A 17,536-nucleotide genomic window follows, 5' to 3' on the forward strand; every position below is an offset into this window, starting at 1 on the left:
TGGATGGAGGTTGTGTCGCTTAATTTGGAATGATGTTGATTTTTCGTGTTTGTAAACTCAATTTATTTGGGTTGTACATCTTCAAAACTCTTTTAAAATACATGAAATCAAATTGTTTCAAAATGAATGACATAATCTATACTTGTATGTTTTACATAGTAATTTTAAGATTTATTAAATAATCAGAATATGAACATATAAAGAAAATAAAATTCATATCATGATTTAGTAAAGGCCAATCTTTTGATCGGGGTAAGCGACGGTGCTCAATTAATGACCTTCTCCCTTCATACCTGAGGTTCTGAGCCAAGCATCCTTAGTTACAACGAACAATAACCTTAGCACGAGTCACGGGTTTCTTAACTTTTTCAAAATAAATATTAGGTGGCGACTCTGAGATCTGATGACACAGTCCATTTGTGATAATAATTTTATAATAAAATAAATTTTCTAAAAGTTTCCAAATGTGAACTCTCATCTATATTTCACATTTTATTCATAAGACTAGATCAAAGAAATCAAAAATCTAAACTATTTAATGTGCACTAGTACCCCGAGCATGTTACAGGCCTTAATTAATAATTTTGGAGGGGTTCAACAAACTTTGTATTAATTAATGGACTTTCAAACATGTTGCACTTTGTTGCACGTCAGAGTGAAATAGTATTTGGGGGTATATTTTGGTCACTCGCAACAGGGTTAAGGCAGGGTGGGATATCACCTCCCCGATTTAAATTCGGCCTCATATAATTAAATATGTATAAAATAATTAGATATAAAAAAGAATATTAAAAATTTGTGATTCTATTTAAATATAAATAAATAACAATTCTAAAAGTCTCACTTTATATATATGAAAACAAGATAAATTATTAGGTGAAATATCAATAAGTCTCAAATAGTGATCTTATAAGTTGTTTGATCCTTTTTTTCTTATGGACCCAAAGGTCCTATATTCTAGTGTGAATTACATAAATCGTCAAAATGTGAATTTTTTCATAATGTTGAAATTACTAAATGTAACATTTCAAAAAAAAACTTTCTAGTGTACTTTTTTTTTTTCAAATGTAACATTTTAATATAACACTCCCAAAACATAATTCTCTAATGTAACACAACAAAAAATTCTTGAATAATGCTAGTTATCATGAAAAAAATATCATGAAGATGATCATGAAAGATTTTTCACCATTGGATTACATATATAATAAAGTACCACACATTAATTAAAGGATGAAAAATCTTCATGATGCATTTTATAATATTTTTTTCATGATCCCTAATATTATTCAAAATTCTTTAGTGTACTTTTTTTAAATGTAACACTCCAATTAATATAACACACAAAAACTTCTTATCTAAACGTAACACTCCAATGTAACAAATTTAAAAAATCTTTAGTACATTTTTTTCAGACATAACATTCAAATCAATATAACATTAAAAAATTCGTTAAGATATTTTTCTCAAACATAATAACGTAATATTCTATATTTTTTTTTTCAAACGTAGCATTCTAATTAATGTAATACACTAAAACTCCTTATACTGTACTTTTTTTCTAAACGTAACACTCTAAAAAAACTATTTAGTGTATTTTTTTTCAAACGTAACACTCTAATCAATGTAACATACAAAAACTCTCTAATGTACTTTTTCCAAACATAATACTCTAGTGTAACACTTCAATATAACACCATAAAATCATACTATAGAAATGTAGATTTTTATGCTCGACGATCAATACTTCAACTAACAATTCTTTCAAAAAGAATCTTTCACACCTTACCTTTCCATTCCCGTCTCAAAAATGAATTAGAAAATTAGAAAAATAAATTATAAAAAGGCATTCACTTAAAGTCAAATAATATTAAATCAAATAAATATAACTTTTCAAAATAAAAATGATTAATTGATTCGTAAGAAAACTTTTAAAATTAAATGGATCAATACTTTTTATATAAAATTTTTAAATAATTTTTTAAAAATTATTTAATATATTAAGAATTTAAATTACTTTTAATTTTTTTAATTATTTAAAATGTGATCGAATATTTGTGAAGGCGAGAATAGATTTAAAAGATTTTACCCGTAACGAGATTAGGGCAGAAACGGAGATGAGATTTATTCACGGGGCAGCGATCTTAGGTATCCCTATTTGTGATTGTGATTGTGATTGATGGGCTCTAACCAATCATATTCAAGACACCAATACAAAAGTGAAAGGTCGTAATGACTTATGGTCAACTTAAAACATCATAATTTTTGGAGTGACAATTTTAAAAGGTGAAGCTAATTAATTTAAAATTGAGTAAATTATAAATATATTTTTTGAAATTTGTTCAAAATATGAATTATTTTTTGTGATTTAAAAAATTATAAATAACTCCCTGTTAGAATTTTTTATTTAACAGAATTAATTTAAAAAATAAAATTTCTAACTATTCACCTATATCATAATAAAATTATCTAAATTATTAATTGAAATAAAATTTTAACATTATTAAAAACTGTTGATTAACTTGATGATTTATTAATAAAAAGACATATTTATTATGAAATTAGAAATCTTAGGAGACATAATGTAATTTCTAAAACTATAGAGATAATTTATAATTTAAGTAAATCTCAGAGGGTGTGTTTGTAATTTACCCTTTAAAATAAAAATGCATGATATTTTATAATATTATAATTAATGAAGAAAATAAATAGGTGAAATATTATATTGGGTGATTAAAAAATATGAAAAGATAAAATAAATTATAATTGATTAAGAATATCGGTGGTGTTACATTCACCAATTAATATACACACTAGTGTACCAACTAATGTTATGTCATTATTACTGAACCTACTTATTATATAAATTACAAATATTTAAAACTTTTAAAATTATGTCATATTATCTGTTAGTATATTAATTGATACATATAACATTATTCTAAAAATATAGACCCTTGATACCTCAAACATAAGTTATAATTTTTCAAAGTTGAAACCAAAAAGATAGAGAATGTTGTTGATTTCAAAATAAAAATTGCTAAACTCTAATGATACATATTTTTTAATAAAAATAAAACAAAACAAATCATCATAGCATATCCTTTATAAATATATATTTTTTCTTTTTAAAATAAATATATATTTTTTCTTTTCAATATTTTAAAATGGCAAATCTGTTGGACACAAAGGCCCTGCTTGGTAGAGCTGTGAGAAAGTGATTATAACTTATAGCCTAACAGCTTATAGCTTATAGTTGTGAATATAAGCTGATTTTTTACTTATAAATTAAGCTTCTCCTCCCCCACTCAAAGAATAAGTTGATTTTTGACTTACAAAAAGCTATAAGTTGTATTGTTAAGCTGAACCAAACACATCAAAATAGCTTAAATTAAGCTAAAAGCTGAAATAATCTGAAAATAAGCCCTACCAAATAGGGCCAAAGACATGGTGTGAAAAACACTGTGCATTGAGGAAGAAACATATGTTGGCTGGGTTTCCCATGTAGACACTTAAATTTTTATGTGTTTTGATTATCGTCTGATTAATTAAAATAAATAAAAAATTTTGATTGGTTAAAATTAAGATGGTCAAAATTTTTAAATAAATGTGGATCTACTAAAATTATGGATCTTAACTCATTTTAAATCATGGATCACACGAAAATAAAAAAATGAACCTATTTTGAAAACGGCACTGCTGGGGACCCCCAACACTCCCACCTCCACATGGGGGGCTGTGGCAGGCAGACTTCAAAAAAAAAAAAAAAAAAAAAAAAATTACACCAATCAAAAAATAGTGAGGGTGGTGGGGGTCACCTCCACTGGGAGCCTCAGTCATTTTCCTTTCGATAATTGAGTCAACACAAAAGTGTGGGACCCACGTAAATATTTTGTCAAAATTTGGTGGAATAATTCAAAGTTAAATTCAAATTTGAATGCTAATAATGTCTATAAAATAAGAAGTAAATTGTTATTTTCTTAGAAATTAAAATCAATTTTGGAGTTTTCAAAATTGTCCTTCTCTCCTATGCCTATAAATAGAGGCTCTCATCATGAGGATAGAGACACATTCTTTGGTTAATAGTCTTGCAAGTTCCTAAGCAATCTCGAGACTCTGTCAAATTCTTTCTGAAGTTCCTCAAATTTAGAAGAAATGATTATCAAGCACTCCAAACTTATGCCAATCCTTTCAAGTTACAAATACAAATTTAGTCTTTCTTTTCAATGACATCATTTCAAGACTCGTTCGAGATCAATCCATTCAAGCTTGAGATCAAGTCTTTCTTTTCCAAGTTTCTCCATTCGAAGAGTTGAAGAAATCCATCAATTTGTCTAGTTCAACAATAAGCTTTTACAGCCGTTGAATTACGCCAATTTCGGAGATTGAATTAGAAGATTTGTTCTTTTGTAATAGAACAAACTACAAAAAATCATAACCATTTATTATAATCAATAAAATTACTTAGTTATACATTTATTTCGTACCTTAATTGCAGCTACGACATTTATGTTTACACCCACGTTTCCTCTTGTAGAGAAAATATCAAACACTAGAAATCACACTTACCATTTCCTTCTGGATTTATTTATTTATTTATTTATTTCCATTTCCTGTTCACTTATGTCCAGCTAATCGCAATCGGACTTTTAACAACATGCTCTCCGTCGGACCAGATGATTCGTCCAGAGCTAAATGTATCCCTTGGCCTCGGACCCGCTGTAAACGTCACCGTATAAGTTTTCTTCTCATTCAACTGGGAGAAACACAACGACACTGGATCAACCGAAACCATAACGGATTTGCTTTTTAAACTAACCGACACATTGTAAGTTGCCGGTGAGCCAACGTTAGTGAGTGTTCTCGAATACTTCACCACCGTAGTCTCGCCAGTGCGGCGGCCAACTTGCGTGCCTAGGAGAGGTACAGAGAAAGAAGGGTAGTTGAAATCAGTTAGACTGTACTTCTTTGTTGGGTCACATGTGAAATCCTTCTTGGCGAGTATGTTAATCTGCGGCGTGGTGTAATTTAAGGCGCAAAGGAAGCCTAAGTAATCGTTGACGTCCAAATCGTAGACGAGTCCGGGATTAAGGGCCGATATAGGGTCCACGTGTCCAGCGCCGTGATCAAACGGAGTAGATGGCTTTCCAGTGGAAACATCGAGGATTGAGTGGTCGTTTTTATATGTGGTGTAGGCGGTGGTCATGAGAGCGGAGCGAACAGTCGCGATGCTCCACTTAGGTTTGGCCGCCATGAGCATCGCAGCAAGGCCGCTCACATGCGGGCAAGACATGGACGTGCCAGAAATAATGTTAAACTCCACGCGCCTCGTGTCAATGGGTAATCCAGTGGGTCCCTTTGAACCGGTCCAACCCGCTATTATGTTGACACCTGGTGCGATTAGGTCGGGCTTGAGTATCTCCGGTGTGAGGTAATTCGGTCCTCTAGAGCTGAACGCCGCCACCACCGGAGACGGTTCAATCCCCACCTTCGTGCCCTCAAAAAGAATCGTGGCCATCGGATTAGGATCTGAAAACAAATATTTCTTTATTTTGTCACCAGCTTTCTGACCGACCGCCGTAACAGGTAGTAGATGGGCTTCCGCCTCCAGCTCCTTGCCAGTCGCAGCTATGTTTGCCAAAACCATGCCGGCCCTCCAGCCGCTTTCACCACAGCCCCTTTCACTACCTTACCATATCCTCCATGATCACACAACACAATTTTCCCACTGATTTTCTCGGGAATCAAAGTACCTGTCAGACAAAGATTCCCATTCGTACCATTACTCGCATTACCAGCGTAAACAAAGGGTAGCATCATTTTCGGCAACGAAGCTCCCTTGTAAAGCGACACGCCGGAGTAATTCAAACCATTGCCGAGGCTAACGTACGCCGGAAAATCACGGTCCAAAGTTCCGGCACCGACTGTTGTGATCCACGGAGCAAGGTTTCCGACACTGTACTGAACCGGGCCGCGGTTACCGGCTGAGCAAGAGATCATAATGCCCTTTTCCATGGCGGCGAAAGCTCCGATTGCGATGGGGTCTATGAAATAATCCCTAATTCTGCCGCCGAGCGATAAAGAGAGAACGTTGACGTTATCCTCGACGGCTTTATCCATGGCGGCTAATATGTCTGAATCGAAGCATCCGAAGCGCCAGCACACTTTGTACATTGCCAGCCTCGCGCTCGAAGCCATTCCTCGAGCAGAGCCGGAAGCGTAGCCGAAGAGGCTGGTGCCAACGACGACGGAGCCGGCGGCTGTGCTGGAGGTGTGGGTCCCGTGGCCATCGTCGTCCCTCGGCGATTTTGATTCATGTGATGTATCAATCGGACCCGTCGCGGCTTCGTAGCCTTTGGAGAAAAACCTCGCTCCGATTAGCTTCCGATTACAGTTGGATGCAGTGAAATTTGAACCGAACTCGCAAGTCCCTTTCCATTTACTAGGAACGGGACCAAGTCCAGTATCGTCGAAGCTCTTTATCTCCGGCCAAACACCACTGTCTAACAATCCAACAATAATTTCACTCACTGCGTCTGACTTGGGTAACAAATTTGGGTTCATGTCGAGGCCCAGAAACCGAGGAGTTCTAGTCGTGTGAAGCTCGTGCTTGGTCTCGGGAAACACACCGAGAATACCGGGTTGGGATTCGAGTGATTGGGATTCTGAAAGAAATATTGAGAGAGTGATTGAAAGAGCTAATACACTCTGTGATTCAATTGTGTATTAAACATGAAGAGAAGGCTCCATTATATAGGAGAGCTAATACAACATCATTATGATACAACATTATGAAAGCAAACATATAAAAATAAAGTAGCCGAAAGTTGAAGGCATTACCTAAAGCACTACAATAAATCATCTGATGGAGAAGCACTAACTATTAAATATATATTAATGATATAAGCATGCTTGGTATTATTATATTAACAAATAGCTTGCTTGCTTGATTTCCAATACTCCCCCTCAAGCTACGTTGTAGATATTAATCATTCCCAATTTTTCCGTCAGATCTTTGAAGTGAACGCGAGCAAGAGCTTTTGTGAGAATGTCAGCCTTTTGATAGTTTGTTGGAGTGTAGCTGACTTGAAAAACTTCTTCTTCAATCTTTTCCTTGATAAAGTGTCGATCTATCTCCACGTGTTTCGTTCGATCATGATGAACCGGATTCTTAGCTATACTGATGGCGGCTTGGTTGTCGCAGTATAAAACCATGGGATGCTCAGATGGAACCCGTAATTCTTCTAACATCCTGTTCAACCAGATTCCCTCACAGATACCTAGTGCCATAGCACGAAATTCTGCCTCAGCACTACTACGGGCTACCACTGACTGTTTCTTGCTTCGCCATGTAACCGCGTTCCCCCAAACAAACGAACAATAGCCAGAAGTTGATCTTCGATCAGTCAATGAACCTGCCCAATCTGCATCTGAAAAAATCTCAATTTTTCTATTTGTTGTTCTTTGGAAGAAGAGACCCTTTCCCGGTGTCCTTTTTAGGTACCTCAATATTCTGATCACAGCAGTCATGTGTTTTTCGGTTGGATTATTCATGAATTGACTGACCACACTTACAGAGAAGCCGATGTCTGGCCTTGTATGAGAAAGATAAATGAGTTTTCCCACAAGACGTTGATATCTCCCTTTATCACTTGGTGCACTACCGTCACTTTCTTCCAGTTTGATAGTTGTGTCCATAGGTGTGTCTGCCGGCTTGCATCCTAGCATCCCTGTTTCATTCAGTAAGTCTAGAATGTATTTACGTTGTGAGACTGCTATACCTTTCTTTGACCTAGCAATCTCCATTCCAAGAAAGTACTTAAGGTTTCCAAGATCTTTAATCTCAAATTCCTTTGTTAGGAATTTTTTAAGTAAGCCAATTTCCTCTTCATGATCACCTGTTAGAATTATGTCATCCACATAAACAATGATAATTGCCAATTTCCCTCCTAGGGAGTGCTTCACAAATAATGTATGATCGGATTGACATTGAACAAAACCGTACCCTTTCACTACCTTAGTGAACCGTTCAAACCAGGCCCTGGGAGATTGTTTGAGACCATACAAGGATTTTTGGAGTCTGCAAACTTTGTTGAAATTTAATGTTGTCTCAAGTCCAGCAGGAATGTCCATGTAAACTTCTTCCTCTAAGTCACCATTGAGAAAGGCATTTTTCACATCAAGTTGGTGAAGTGTCCAATCGAGATTAGCTGCCAAGGATAAAAGTACACGAACAGTGTTGAGCTTGGCAACTGGAGCAAAGGTTTCTTGATAGTCAATGCCATAGGATTGGGAGAATCCTTTGGCGACCAACCGAGCTTTATAACGTTCTACATTACCATCTGCCTTGTGTTTTACTGTGAAAATCCACTTACACCCAACTGGTTTCTTACCTCTTGGAAGATCAGTAATTGCCCAAGTACCATTCTTTTCCAGGGCCCGAACTTCCTCATTGACTGCCGCCTTCCACTTCGGATACTTGAAAGCTTCCTGAATATTCCGAGGAATGGGTATCTCCGTGATGCTAGAAGTGAAGGCACGAAACGAAGGTGATAGCTTATCATAAGAAATAAAGTTCCCAATGGGATGCTGAGTACATGATCTAACTCCTTTTCTCCAAGCTATGGGCATATTAAGAATACTATTTTCTAACTCAGAATTATCAGTACTATCTGTGGGAGGAAGATTGTCACTTGGAATGTTGCTTGGATTAGAACCCGGTTCAGCCTCATGGGATTGTTGAGAAATTGCTCCTTCCTCCGTTTCCTCTTGGATGTGCTCATTATCCCGCAAGTCAACAATGAACTCAGAATTTTCGGCAGGTAAAGATTGATTCAATGACTCAGGAGGTGTGGGATTTTTGGTGGTGATGGATGGCTCACTAAATGACTCAAGGATCCAAAATTGATATTCCTGGGTTGGAGTCTCCCCCTGAAGAACGATTTTAGGGTAGTAAGACTGGGTTTCAAAAAATGTGACATCCATGGAATTGTAGAATTTCCTTGTGACCGGAGAGTAACACTTATACCCTTTTTGATGTGACGAATACCCAATGAAGATACACTTGAGCGACCTGGGATCAAGTTTACTTCGATACTGTTGATGGATATGAACAAAGACAGAACACCCGAAAATTTTTGGTGGGATAGTGGAGATGAGGCGAGTAGTTGGAAAGGATTTTAGGAGAAGTTGACAAGGAGTTTGGAATTGTAGTACCCTAGATGGCATCCTATTGATAAGGTAGGCTGCTGTAAGAACAGCTTCCCCCCAGAAGAATTGTGGAACATTTGTGGAAAACATTAGCGATCTAGCAACATCTAACAAATGTCTATTTTTCCGTTCAGCGATGCCATTTTGTTGTGGGGTGTCAACACATGAACTTAAGTGAACTATCCCTTCTTTGGCTAAAAATTCTCCTAGAATGGAGTTGAAATAGTCCCGAGCATTATCAGATTTTAGAATTTGGATTTTTGACTGGAATTGTGTCTGAATCATAATTTGAAAATTTTTGAAAATTTGGCTTGTTTCAGATTTGTCTTTCATGAGGAAGACCCAGGTTAATCTAGTATGATCATCTATGAATGAGACAAACCACCTAGTACCAGTTACATTTTTTATTCTTGATGGACCCCAGATATCACTATGAATTAGTGAGAATGGACGAGACGCTTTATAGGATTGAATGGGAAAATGGGACCGTACATGCTTAGACAATTGACAGATTTCACAATCAAAAGGTTTTGGAGTTTTAAATAATGAAGGAAATAAATGCTTGAGATACATAACATTCGGATGACCTAAGCGATAGTGCCACAACATAATTGCTCTATTGTTATTTTGACACGAAACCGAAAAAGAACTACCACGAATTGCCGTTTGAGGTTGTTCCTGTGGATGGTGGCATTCCTTAAGGATGTAGAGTCCAGAGCATTCCTCAGCATTGCCAATCGTCTTCCCCGAATCCAAATCCTGAAATTCACAATGAGTGGAGAAAAAATTAGTAACACACCTCTTTTCCTTAGTGAGTTTACTAATTGACAATAAATTACAGTCCAAGTCAGGAACAAGGAGAACAGAGTTGAGAATAAGATTCCTAGACAGCACAACTGAACCTATACCAGCAACCTTTGATAGTGAACCATCTGCTATTCGGACCGTTAAATTATTTTGACATGAGCTATATGTATCAAAAATTGTTGCATCTCCCGTCATATGATCAGATGCTCCTGAGTCCACAATCCAAGATTTTTTACGTTTCTTACCAACAGTAAAGGCGTTCAAAGAATTACCTTTGTGAGCCAAGGTTCCGGATCCAATGATGTGGTTGGAAGACGAACCAGATTGTGACTGTAGTAGTTTCTGGAGCATCTCCATTTGCTCCTTGGTGAAAGGGCTTGCTTCAGGTTGTGGTGATCGTTCATTTGTACCTACATGATTACCTTGTCCTTCTTTCTCAAGAGGCTGACGTGGCTTCCAATCTGCTGGCTTTCCATGAATCTTCCAGCAAGTTTCTCTCGAGTGACCCGGCTTTCTATAATGATCACACCAAGGCCTACCTCCTTTATTTTTCTGACGGTTGTCAATAGGAGCGAATTGAGTCTTAAGAGCCGAGCTTTCTGCCATATTCAGTTGTTGATGGGATCCCATCATGAGTTTTTTCCGGCTTTCTTCTCGACGGACTTCAGAGAATGCCTCTCTAAGGCTAGGTAGCGGTTTTACTCCCATAATTCTTCCTCTGATTTCATCAAGATTTGTGTTTAATCCTAACAAGAATGTAAACACACGCTTCCCTTCGACAATCTTTTTATGCAACAAACCATCAGCAACACACTGCCAGTTATGAACCTCAAACGTATCAAGTTGACGCCATAGACGAGTAAGGGTATTGAAATATTCAGTTACCGTAAGATTGTCTTGACGTAAATCGTGGAGGGAGCTTTCAAGCTGGATGATTTCAGATGTGTTTTCCTTGTCTGAAAACGTTTCTTTTGCCATGTCCCAGATCTCTTTGGCAGTATCAAATGACAGAAAATTTTCGCCAATGTCAGTGGTCATAGAGTTGACGAGCCACGACATGACCATGTTATTTTCAGCTATCCACCTTTTGTAGGTTGATGCTGTGGTTTCTGGTAGTGCTGAGGCTCCGGTGATGTAGTCGTCTTTCTCCTTTCCCCGTATAAACATTAATATGGATTGAGACCATTGCAAATAATTTTGCCCATTCAGTTTATGGGCGGTGATCGGAAGATGAGAGGTTTCCATTTGATGAGAGGATAAAGATGATGAGATGATAATATCAGAAGAAGAGGAGGATGAGTCGATAGCCATTCCAAAAGCTGGACCGTATTTAGGCATGAAATAGAAGAATAGATTTGAGTAGAAGAGAGAGACAACAAAAATATTGATGATGAGACAGGATTACACCTGCTCTGATACCATGAAAGAAATATTGAGAGAGTGATTGAAAGAGCTAATACACTCTGTGATTCAATTGTGTATTAAACATGAAGAGAAGGCTCCATTATATAGGAGAGCTAATACAACATCATTATGATACAGCATTATGAAAGCAAACATATAAAAATAAAAGTAGCCGAAAGTTGAAGGCACTACCTAAAGCACTACAATAAATCATCTGATGGAGAAGCACTAACTATTAAATATATATTAATGATATAAGCATGCTTGGTATTATTATATTAACAAATAGCTTGCTTGCTTGATTTCCAATAGATTCTTCAACTGTCAATCTGGTTGAAAATCCATGGACCACGGTGTTGTATGTGTAGAGCATTTCGGCTGAGTCGGACACTGATTTGAGAGACGAGTCGTACCACTGAGTGTGTTCGTCGAAACTCGATGGCATTTGGGATTTTGCCATGTGTACTATGTATGTTCGTTTCTGTACATCGTTCTTCTCCTCCATTGATGCCGTGGACACGTGGAAGAAACCCAGAACCGCTGAGAGTAGTATGAGAAATTTCATCAAGATTTTCTTCTCCATCTCCTTCCTCCTCCAAACAAAGTGCAAGATGGGTATGAAGAGGCTTCAGTGACTGTGTTCCTTAATATAGAGTGAGAGAGAGTCACAGAACAGCTGAGGGAGGGAGAGAGGTGGGAGAGATGCTGGTTGTCTGAATCTGAGAATGATTGCATCAAAACAAAACAAGACACCTTTTAGGAGAGAGACACTACAGGAAAAATAGCCTACTGCAATGTTTTTTTTATGGCGTTTTGCCATTATAGATGAATTAAAGACAACATTTTGACAACGTTATCTTTGATCTCAGTTGAACATCATCGTATTAGGTGTATATATTAATATCGTCACTACAAGAAACTATAATTTTGGCGATCATTTTTGTCGATTAAAAATATTTTAGTTGTCAAAAGTTGTGGAATTGGCGATCAAAAATTATGTTAGTCAGTAAAAATACAATATTTAGCTACTAAATTTTTTTAGTCAGAGTATATTGATTATTTGCGACTAAAAAAAAATTTAGTCACTAAAAATGTCACAATTGAGGACTAAAAAAAATTTAGTCACTAAATTTGGCACAATTGGCGACTAAAAAAATATTTTAGTCGATGTATAGTTAGTTTTGGCTACTAAAATTATTTAGTCGCCGAATGAAAAATAAAATCTAACTTTTTATTTTTTGCAACCAAAAGTTTGGTTGCAAAATATTTATTTCTAGCGACTAAAAAATATTTTAGTCGTTTTATAGATAGTTTTGGCAACTAAAATTATTTAGTTGCCGAATCAAAAATAAAAATTTACTTTTTATCTTTGGCGACCAAAAGTTTGGTTGGCAAAAATTTAATTTCAACGACAAAAAAATATTTTAGTCACTGTATAGATAGTTTCGGCAAGTAAAATAATTTAGTCGCTGAATGAAAAATAAAAATTTACTTTTTATCTTTGGCGACCAAAAGTTTGATCGCCAAAAATTTAATTTCAGTGACTAAAAAATATTTTAGTCGTTGTATAGATAGTTTTGGCAACCAAAATAATTTAGTCGCTGAATGAAAAATAAAAACTTACTTTTTATCTTTGGCGACCAAAAGTTTGGTCGGCAAACATTTAATTTCAGCGACAAAAAAATATTTTAGTCAAGGTATAGATAGTTTCTGCGACTAAAATAATTTAGTCGCTGAATAAAAAATAAAAATTTACTTTTTATCTTTGACGACCAAAAGTTTGGTCGCCAAAAATTTAATTTCAGCGACTAAAAAATATTTTAATCGCTATATAGATAGTTTTGGCAACTAAAATAATACAGTCGCTGAATGAAAAATAAAAATTTACTTTTTATCTTTGGCGGCGAAAAGTTTGGTCGGCAAACATTTAATTTCAGCGACTAAAAAATATTTTAGTCGTTGTATAGATAGTTTTGGCAACTAAAATATTTTAGTCGCTGAATGAAAAATAAAAATTTATTTTTTATCTTTGGCAACCAAACGTTTGGTTGCCAAAAATTTATTTTCAGCGACTAATAAATATTTTAGTCGTTGTATAGTTACTTTTAGCTTCTAAATTTATTTAGTCGCTGAATGGAAAACAAAAATTTACTTTTATTTTTGGCGACTAAAAGTTTGGTCGCCAAAAATTTATTTTTAGCGACTAAATAAATTTTAGTCATCATATACCAACTTTTGCCAACTAAAAGAAATTTAGTCGCCAAATATCTAGTATAATTTTATTCTTAATCTTTGGTGACTACCTCATTTGGTCGGCAAATATACATTTTTGGTGACTAAAACACATTTAGTCGACAATAAAACTCAATCTTTTTTGTGGGAACACATACTGCCCAATTTGAGTTCATGTTTAATTTTATTATTATTATCATTATTATTTGTTATTATAATTTTATTTTTTTATTTATTATCATTTTGGAGGGATTTTTAAATTAATTTGGTGAGGAACTCTGGAGGGATTTCAAACACACTAAAATGAGTTAGGGCTTAAACACGTCTCTCTCTCTCTCTCTCTGTGACTCTCTCTCAGTCTCTCTCACATTTGCCCTCTTTCAATTCTCTCACGCCTCTATCTCTCTCATTCTTTACTTTCTCTCTCTCTCTCTCTATCTCTCTTTCTTTCTCTCTCACGCCGATTGCCCTCCTACTGATATTAAATCTCTGTCGCTTTGTTTCCATCGCCGTCGAGTAAGGAGCATCACTGCAATCGAGCACTACCGTCGACCCACTATTGGAGCATTACCCCAGTATGTCCTCTCTATTTTACCTTCTCTCTGTCCCTCTCTCTGCCTCTCTTTCCCTAATATCTGTCTCTCTCACCCTGTGACTCTCTCTGTCTTTGTTTATTCTTTGACTAAAGTAATTTTGTTCTTCAATGTCTCACCCACCAGGGCCTTCACCATCCCCATTTTCTAGAGCATCTTCAACTCTCCCTAAAAACAATTTGAGGTATAAATATCCCTCTTTTTCTATAAAATGATTCAAGGAACATGTAATTTCTTGTTTTTCTTTTTTTGGGTTGTGAAAGCCTGAAATTCGTAACACTTAAATTTTATCTTATAGTTTCATCTTATACTTAATTTATATTGGTAACGCCGGATAAAGATTCTTGAAGTTGCCTTACTGGACTTTTGCTTCTGTGATCTTCATCTCACTACAAGAATTTACACATTTGCCGACCACTTTTGCCGACCAAAAAAATTTTTGTCGCAAAAAAATGACATTTGCCGACCAAAAGTAAATTTCGTAGCTAAAAATTGATACTGTTACCGACTAAAATTTTTGGTCGCAAATAAGTAATTTTTGCCGACCAAATTACACTAATTGTCGCCAAAAATATGGGCGGGAGAATGAAATTAAAAAGGGGGCTGTGTATGCTATTTTTAGCGACTAATATAATTTGGTCGCTGATACCAAAACGACGTTGTTTTGGTATCCAAATGCATTAGCCGACCATCAGTTTGGTAGGGGATGACTTTACTAATTCAAACAAATATGAAAAATTCCTACGCGCCTCTTTCACACCTCAGTCGAATTCGATCAAAGCTCAGTCGCGCCATTCACCTCACCTTACCTTCGTCTTCTCCACTCTCGTGGTCGGTTTCAAAACCCTAACCCTACCTTTGATCTTCTCCAATCCCTCCATAAGCCGTATGTTCAAATCCAGACCCTATACTTCCCTCAACTGTTTCAGAATCTTTGTCTACAAAGGACTACCGCCAGACTCGTCAAAACGACGATCTGGAACGGGCTGATTGTGATGAGAATGATCAGGCGGCGAGGCACATTAATGCGTCGGAAATGAAATCGAAGATGGATAGTTCATCTTTGCCCTAATTTTTCTCTCCATTTCTGTTCAATCGACCCCTCGATCTTCTCTGATCAGAACTCTACACCAGATTTGCTGATTCAGTCCAGCTCCAGGTTCAGCCTTGAGGTACACACCACTCTCCTCTCATTCTCTACCTCTGTTTTTCACTTTCTTTCTTTTCTTCACTTTTCTCTCAATGAATTCAAGATTCAGATTTCTTTTTTTGTTTATATTTTCCTTTTTTTCCCCTTAGAAACCAAAAGATTGGATCAATATACACATCTCTTACCTCAAATCTAGGTTTAATTTTTTCCTTCTTGTTGATTTCAATTTCTACTGAAGATTTTTTGTTCCTATAATTTTCATTAGTTAACTGTTTGACCGAGAATGGCAGTGTTGACTTAGAACGGTTGATGATTGTTTCTACCTAGTTTATTAATTTGGTTGTTTTGGAAAAACAGAGAAAAATTGCCTCTATGGAATCTGATTCATCCACACTTTCTCAGGTATGCCTTTTTATTTATTTATTTATATAATTTTTTAATTCAAATGCTCATATTCAAGTGTTCTACAAAAAATTGATGGATTATACTTCTGTGTGTACTTCTCCAAATGGAGCAGAACTTGAATAAATTTAAGATGTATAAATGCCAATTCATGTGGAAGTATTGGTTACTATTTCTGATTTTAGAGAATGCTTTAAGGATTGGGTTTAATAACTGAGATAGATATTACTATTATTTTTTAATATCTATATGATTATATCTATTTATTTGATCACTGGAAGGTTTGTAATTTTCTGAGGAGTCATATAAGCTGCAACTGTTCTGCAGATTTTTCCATTTCGGTTTCATGATCTTCACTGTCTTCCATGAGTTTGGCCATGCATTGCAGAACATGCTAACCAAACAAGATGAAGGTCTTGTTTCTGGTTCTCAAGGGATAGAGAATGATGCGCTGTTGAATTAGCTTATCAGTTCATGGAAAATTGGTGCTGCCAAAGGTAATATTTTATAACCATAAATATCTCAATTCTATATGTTGTGCCTACTTTTCTCCTCAGATTCTACATTTTTATTCATGGCTCAAGCAATTTGAAATTGTTATGTAGCCATATATTATAAGTTATTCTTGTGTTGGTGGAATATGACTGCCTTTTGGGGGTTTCTCATTGCATTGCCTTTGAATCCTTATAAGGATTCAAAACATTGAAGTCTGAATGTGAATTACTGCATACTTATTAAATATTTATGCAAGCACCAACATTTTGTTTATGTCGTTTTCAAAAGAAATGATTCCATAACCTGGTGTTCTACTTCTAATGACTAAGGGATAATTTTCTTTGTAAAATGATTTTAGCATCTCTTCTTTTACTTTTCTCGTTTCATATTTGCAAAACAGTTCATCCCTAAGGAGGTTTAATTAATGACATATCAGTTAACCACTAATTGTTAGTTCCTGGATTCTTCATGCGTGGGTGTGCCATTCCCACTTAAAAAATCATATTTTTATTTTAGTATGTGAATATAACAAAAGTTTACATATCTAAATGCATAGATAGTCCAAACTTCAATTTTTCATAGACATGATGCTTCAGTGTTCTTGAACCTGAGCCTGTTCTTGCTTCAGATATTGAGAATTGAAGTTAATATTTGGGTGCAATTGGAGGCCGTTCACAACAGGATGACATATATGTGCATATTATCAAAAATGCTTAAAAATAGATTAGCAGAATGAGATGAAATTCTCCAAATACTATTGTTGATGAGATATGTAATGAATAGAAAATTTAACGTTGATTGCTATATCTGAAACAATAGAGGTGTTTGAACCTCTTGGAACAATCTCTCTCAACTCTTACTGTTTCTATTGTGATTTCAGCTATTATAGCCATCTGTGTTGTGTTGATCCAGAATTGTTGATTCAATTACCTGTACACACAGGTATGGTAGGTAGTTTTATGAATTAGGAATAGTGATGATTAAGGAAAGCTTGTAAAATCTAGGGCTATATGGAAGGGCAATTGTTTGAATTGGCTTGGTTTTGAAAGTGTTTGGTTGCTTGAAATTATTGTTGGAATTTCTAGATCGCTAATAAGAGGTTTTCAAAACTGTTTTTATATGAATTTTCCAAAAGCAATGTATTGTTAGAACCTTAGGGAAAAACAGTGTGAAATAAACTGTTGCAAGTGGTCTATAAAATGATCTTGTTTAAGAAGGTTGTATGGTGCTCTCTAACTTCTCA

At 35.5% G+C, this 17,536-nt stretch overlaps 1 long non-coding RNA gene and 1 pseudogene across 1 annotated transcript; one reads left to right on the top strand and one right to left on the bottom strand.

Annotated features, from left to right (window-relative positions):
* Positions 1 to 4,597: 4,597 nt before the first annotated feature.
* LOC145804784 (subtilisin-like protease SBT1.7) lies at positions 4,598 to 12,242 on the bottom strand (annotated as a pseudogene).
* A 2,908-nt stretch (positions 12,243 to 15,150) lies between these two features.
* On the top strand, positions 15,151 to 16,334 carry LOC145804785 (uncharacterized). The gene is made up of 3 exons (XR_014347201.1): positions 15,151 to 15,418; positions 15,754 to 15,798; positions 16,187 to 16,334. It is a non-coding gene; the product is annotated as an uncharacterized LOC145804785 (long non-coding RNA).
* Positions 16,335 to 17,536: the final 1,202 nt, after the last annotated feature.

This window comes from Camellia sinensis, chromosome 12 (assembly GCF_055761805.1).
Source record: "Camellia sinensis isolate YWXY chromosome 12, ASM5576180v1, whole genome shotgun sequence".
NCBI lineage: Eukaryota > Viridiplantae > Streptophyta > Magnoliopsida > Ericales > Theaceae > Camellia > Camellia sinensis.